Source organism: Squalius cephalus (assembly GCF_949319135.1).
Source record: "Squalius cephalus genome assembly, chromosome: 5".
Classification (NCBI taxonomy): Eukaryota; Metazoa; Chordata; class Actinopteri; order Cypriniformes; family Leuciscidae; genus Squalius; species Squalius cephalus.
In genome coordinates this window covers 36,210,929-36,217,213 of record NC_137126.1, presented here as the reverse complement: position 1 = coordinate 36,217,213, position 6,285 = coordinate 36,210,929, and the positions used below count along the sequence as shown (strand labels likewise).

Genomic DNA, 6,285 nt, shown 5'->3' with positions numbered 1-6,285 from the left:
CCTATCATGTTATCATCCTTTTTTGTTTTACCTTTTCACGGATTGCTTTTACTGTTAATTGTAGAAATAGCCATTAGGCTACTTGTAGGCCTAGTCTGAATATGACACATGAATTGTGTTGGGCATAACGGAGTAAAAATATGTGCATGCTTTTTTAGTTTCTTTATGTATTTAAGTTTCAAACAAACTTTATGGCAGTAGCTATGTAAACACTAGTTATTGTGAAATGTATATTTTATCATTTAGAAATGTTGCCTGCTAGAGAGAGCAAACCACCTTAAAATATATAATATCCCCCTCCTACATACAAAACATGGGCTACTTTGTATATTCTGTCATTTTAAAAAAAAGAAGACAACTAATGTCTTTTTAACATATGGTGTCTTAATGATGGACATTTGGCCCTCCAATACAGTGTAATAGAAAACAGAAGCTATGCAACCAGATTATTTAGCTACTATATATCATAATGACCCACTGATGTTTTCTTTAAGAAGTTCACCTGATCAGCAAAGATGGCTCAGTAAGATGTTTGATTAATATGCAGTAAGATTTTTCTTTTCTTTTTTTTCAGTGTAATGTAAGGTGCCAAATCAGACAAGAGCAGTAGTCTGTAAAAAAAAAAAAGAGTTTTCTCTATGGTGCAAATAAAAAATAATATATAAAAAAATTATATGCATTATATGGCTTCATATTTCTATAAATCTGGCTGATGTACAGATAACTAAATGTTAAATCACTTTTTCATTTTGGTTAATCTACGAGCCATCAGTTTAAACAGCACATAACTATAGGAGAGTGTGAAATTGCCCACTGCCTGTGTGTTTGTGGGGGGAGGTGGAGACAGAGCCTGAGCTACAGACCCATCCAGGGAAAGGCAGAGACTAACTGCCCAGAGCACATCACCACTGACCTACATTTCCTTCCCCCTTTTTTATTTTCCATTTCCCCTATATGAACAAACTCATAATTGTGATGTAATGACAAAAAGCAAGCATGACAATAAAACTAGACCAGTCCATTGGAGATTGTAAAGCACTGTCCTGGAGTGACAGCACTGTTGTTGAACAAAAAGCTTTTCCTGGCTATTCAGGAAAGGGCTGAGTGTTGCAAAAAGAAATTCATGTAACCTGTGAAGTGGAATTGATAGGTTAAAGTGCGCGTCTTTTGTGAAATCAACATGCAATAATTTTATCATAAACAGAATTTAAAATCATTCTGGCACTCACCTTATGAACTGTATTATTATATTTTTTACAGAGCTGCAGATTCACAGCAGACCTACAGGAATAAATGAATGATCCAAAGACGGATGCAGCCATACGGCGTCTAAAAACCAATCAAAGTAAAGGTAAACATTTTTGGCACTACAAAGGCTTAAGAAAGCGTAGCACTATGTATTCATGCTTGTTGTGAAAAGCTTGTGTATTCTCTTCGTTTTATTCCACTGCATTTGTCTACTTTTATGACATACTGCTGTCAAACAGAATAGCTCAAGAACGTCTAAATTGTGATGTTATTTCACATAAGTGCATTGTTCTCCTCTAACTGGACTGTTGGTCGGGCCACTTCACTGTTAGTCATTATTTTTGAGAGAAGACAGAGGTCTAAAGATAGAAGCATTAAATGAGTTGATAGATCTCCCTGGTTTTAAGGTTAAAGCATATTTGTGCAACTCCTTTGTCCTTGAATCGACCATCAGGAAGTTAACTTAAATATAATTGGATAACTTTCCATTGAAAATAAAAATTAGGGCACTATTTCTCAAAGGGATTCCCCTTAACTCTCAAATGACACATGCCTTTATATTGTACTCTGGAAACAAGCAGGTGTTTTTTAAAAAGAGAACGTTTTACTGGGAAATTGATTTCGTATTATATAGGCCTGCAGAACATGATGCTTATTAATATACGTAAGGTGAGTTTGTGTTTGAATCTCTTATCACTGATCAACATAGGTATATAGATCAGAGTTCACTCAATAATTGTCTCCCCTTGCAAATCTACATGTGAAATGTCAACATGCTGAATCTCAGACGAAATCCTTGCTGTGGTAATGAGTCGAGAGAGAGAGAGAGAGAGAGAGAGAGAGAGAGAGAGAGAGAGAGGGGAAAAATACACTTGAGAAATTTACAGAAAGATACCACAAGTGACAGAGGCAATTTTCTGGGAAAAAATTACTTCATCATAATTTCAATCCCAAAAAGAATTGGAAAGAAAGCCCTGAAGGAGCCGAGTCGTGTCACCTTGAAAAATGGCAGTGGAAAAGATCACTAACTTCTCTACACACACACATTCTTTGATGCACACATATACACATGTAGACAAGCACACACAAATAATTCAATCTATACTGTTTCTTTTCCACAATTTTGTTCTTTGTACTACACTGTTTTATAGAAATGCTGTGATTTCCTCATAGTCAACAGAGTGAATACTGTACCTTTTTTCCATACATAATTACATTACAAACCTTGACAGCTTACTTATCAAAAATATTAGTAAAATTGAATATAATTAGACAGTCTAAGTTTTGCACACTAATAAATGATCAGATCTAGTATATGAAATCATTTCAGCTGGTTGTCAAAATGACCCAAATAAAGCCAAAGGGACTGTATTATAATTTTATTGCGAGACTAATAAAGTTGGAGCCCATCTCATCTGTATCAGCAAGTAATAAGCAGATTTCTCATCAAAGCTCTTAATAAGACCAATTGTGCAAAATATAACTGCCTTCCCATCAACATAGTACAGAAGACTGCCAATCAGTTGATTTTAATTGGATTTTTTTCTTAATCCATGATTTTTTTTTCACTCTCTTCTAACAAAGCTATTAAGATATTGAATCTAATGTTACATTGGTTTTTTTGTATGACACATTAGAATATCCTCATATGCCCTGAGGCAAACTCTCAAAATAATTTCTCCTGCTGATTTAGTTTTCAGAGCCTAATAAATGTTGATGTCGGATAGGTTGAGAGAGACTTTTGTACAAAACACTGCTTTTAAAACTCTTGCCTTTGAAAACACTGATCTCAAATCACCACTACTAACACAAGTCCAGCTACTATCATCTAATTCTTACAGTGATAAATGTCTGAACAGCTTCTGGTATTAAGACTGTCAGAAACTGGCTAAGACAATGATGCATGAATGAGGAAAAGGTTCTTTAAAATGTTGCTCTGAAATGTAGGCTACTCACCTGATTATGCGTCTCTCCGGAATACTTGATTCTAATTGGTCAGTTGTGCCGTCTAGAGATCCGCTGCATCATCCATGGCAACTCAGTGTATCAGACCACTTTTTCAGATAGTGGCGCAACTTTCAAGACTCTCGTATCACACTGTGGACTCTCGTCTCGTTTCATACAAATGCAACTATTGTGTCTCAGTTATCTATTGAAAATGACTTTGGAGGACTTCAGTAATAATATTACGGTAATATTGTAGCGGTGGTCATCTTGTTTGTTGGCCGATTGGTTTTTTTTGCAGATTGTTTTGTACCTTATATGTTTTCATAGCAGAAGCTTTAAGATAATTGACTATACAGGTAAGATTATTATATAACTTATATTTCATGTCCATGTTTTTATTAATTTGGTGAGTAGATGTGAAATATTTGGCATAATGTATAGTCAGCCACAGTCATTATCGCAAAATAAACCCAGACAAGGTGATAAGGACTCAATTTAGTTGTAGGTCTAAAATCCCATTCCAATTCAAATCCTCATTTGTTGCAGTTAGAGTCACCCGAAGCGACCGGATTCTGTGTCAAAGCGTGACCTCCGTGTCCTACATAAGCCAAGTTCAAACAAATCGACACTTCTCAGAACTTCTCAGTCTGCCACAGATATACACCCTTAACTTAACATTCCTTATTCATCCACGGACATAACTCGCCGTTAATAATTCACACCTACATACTTGATTTGCGCAATCATTTTTAAGGGACCATTATCGCAAATTGGCCTTTCGAATTTATGAATCTAAAGGGACGGATCTAATGGAGAAGACCTTCACCTCTCTACACCCTAAAGAGGAAGTGTCTGATGAGGAGAAGCTAATGGCTGCAGTACAGTCACCTCAGGGGCTGAAGACTGAAGTCAGAGGGGTTGAGGTAATGGAACATACGCCTGCAGTAGCTGAATTATTCACTTGATCCACTGATGCAATATACACGAACAGGCAATACACACACACACACACACACACACACACACACACACACACACACACACACACACACACTACTGGCTGTCTGGAGTGAGACTAAGTTTCTCTCTCTTCTCTGATGAGCAACTTGCTGTCGTGTGCACATTTTCAAAGAGTCTCCCTGCGTTTTAACATCCCATTCTTCACTTTGATGTCTGCCATTTATCTCTCATTTGTTAGTTCCACAGATTGTCACCGTTCAACTCAACACGTTCCTGGCTACGTTTGGCCGATGACCAATCCAAATCTCCTGGCATGATTTTAAACAAAACACAACACCGTTACGGATTCCAGCACTCCTTCCCTCCCTCCCGCCTTCCTTCACTCGCTCATGAAAAACAGATTAAGTTAATGAATTGATGGGCATCTTGCCTGTGCAAGCTGAGAGTTAGGCTATGCGGACAAATAAAGTAGCATTACAATACAAGAGCACAGACAGAGACAAAAGAGAGGCTGCATAGCTTACCTATTGTTCGGCTGGGAGAGTATAGAAAGGCTTACAGACAGCTTGCCTCACGAGCCAAACGTGAAACAAAGGGGAACTTGTTGCCAGTGTTGAGGAGAAATTACAGTAGTGTCAGTATGCTTGTAGGGCTGTGGGGGGACCAGACTCATAAACGCACAAACAGAGACATGTTTACTGTAGCAAACATCCGAGTGCCGCTGACAGCTTGGACCGTTGGGGGATTATGGGGCTTCTCAAGGGAGTCTGAGTCTCGGAGAGCCATAGGAAGAGGATGAGGGTGGCTTGCTTTTATCATCCTTGATATAGATGGCAGAAAAGCGAGGAATATGTTAGTGATGCAACCGTAGAACAACACTCACACTCTCTGAAAACTGTGACTGAAGAAACATCTTCTTGAAAAATCTGTTATATCATGTCACAATTTGTCATCTCCATACAGCACTCGTGACATTTGCCCTCTGACCATTGGCATCATCCCTGAACCCCATCAGAAATCACGTGGGCACTAGGGGCTGGGGTCTTGCTACAGTATATCCTCTTAGTGTCTGCCCAGTCAGCAATTGCAATTTAATCTTCATTGGAACTGTATAGTGTGCAAGTGTTCGCTGAGGAGTTTGAGGGGGACTGGTGTGTGCCATGTGTGTGTTTCTAATGACAATGATGGGGGGTGATGAGACCTTCTGTTTTTAACTCCACCCTCCCTCTCGGCCCTGGCTGGCTTAATCCTGAGTCTAGGAGAGGGATTAGAGGGCACTCGACCATTACAACATCTCACAACAGGCAACAATTCTTACCGCACACATCCAAGATTATGTATATAAGCAGTTTAGCGTATGATGGCTGTAGGAATATTATAATCTGCTGGGTGATAATGATCTTTTATACACAATTAGATGATGCTGAAAACACAAGCATGTAAACATGTAGACAGACACACAGATAATAGACAGATTGAAAATTTATTTATTTTTTTGCCTTGGGAAAAGTCTTTCCTGCGCACTCTTTCGAATAAACTGACTGGTTTAGAGCAATTGCAGGGGTTATATTTGGACACTTAATCCAGACTTAAAATGTCTGAATGTCATTGAATTAAATGCTGAATATCAAATCAAGAGGCATCTGCAAACAAGTGATGCTAGAGCTTTTCGCAGAAAAAAAAACATTTTCGCTATAACCAGCTGTGACTTCAGTGGATGTATGAAGTCATTTTGTGTTTACACAGGTGTCCTAGCAGATTTTTAAAATGTCCAAAAAAATTTTGGAGTCAATGTACACTACAGTGTTAAAAGTAATATTTTATACAGCATGGGCACATTAAATGGATCATATGCGTCAAAATAATGTTCTTTTGAATTTTCTATTCATAGAATCCTGAAAAAAATGAGTCATGGTTTTCACAAAAATATTAAGCAGTTTTCAACATTGATAATAATAAGAAATGTTTATTGAGCACCAAATCAGCATATTAGAATGATTTCTGAAGGATTGTGACACTAAAGACTGGAATAATGGGCTGCTGAAAATTCAACAAAGGAATAAATCACATTTTTAATTATATAAAAATAGAAAACAGTTGTACTAATATTTCACAATATTGCTTTTATAT

General features: G+C 37.5%; 1 long non-coding RNA gene across 2 annotated transcripts in view; it reads left to right on the top strand.

Moving 5' to 3' along the window:
• The window catches only part of LOC307159569, a 39,016-nt gene that overhangs the window by 19,753 nt on the left and 12,978 nt on the right, over positions 1-6,285 (top strand). For both annotated transcript variants that reach the window (XR_013821407.1, XR_013821408.1), the window contains exon 4: positions 1,261-1,351. This is a non-coding gene — a long non-coding RNA (uncharacterized lncRNA). The remainder of the gene's footprint in view (positions 1-1,260; positions 1,352-6,285) is intronic.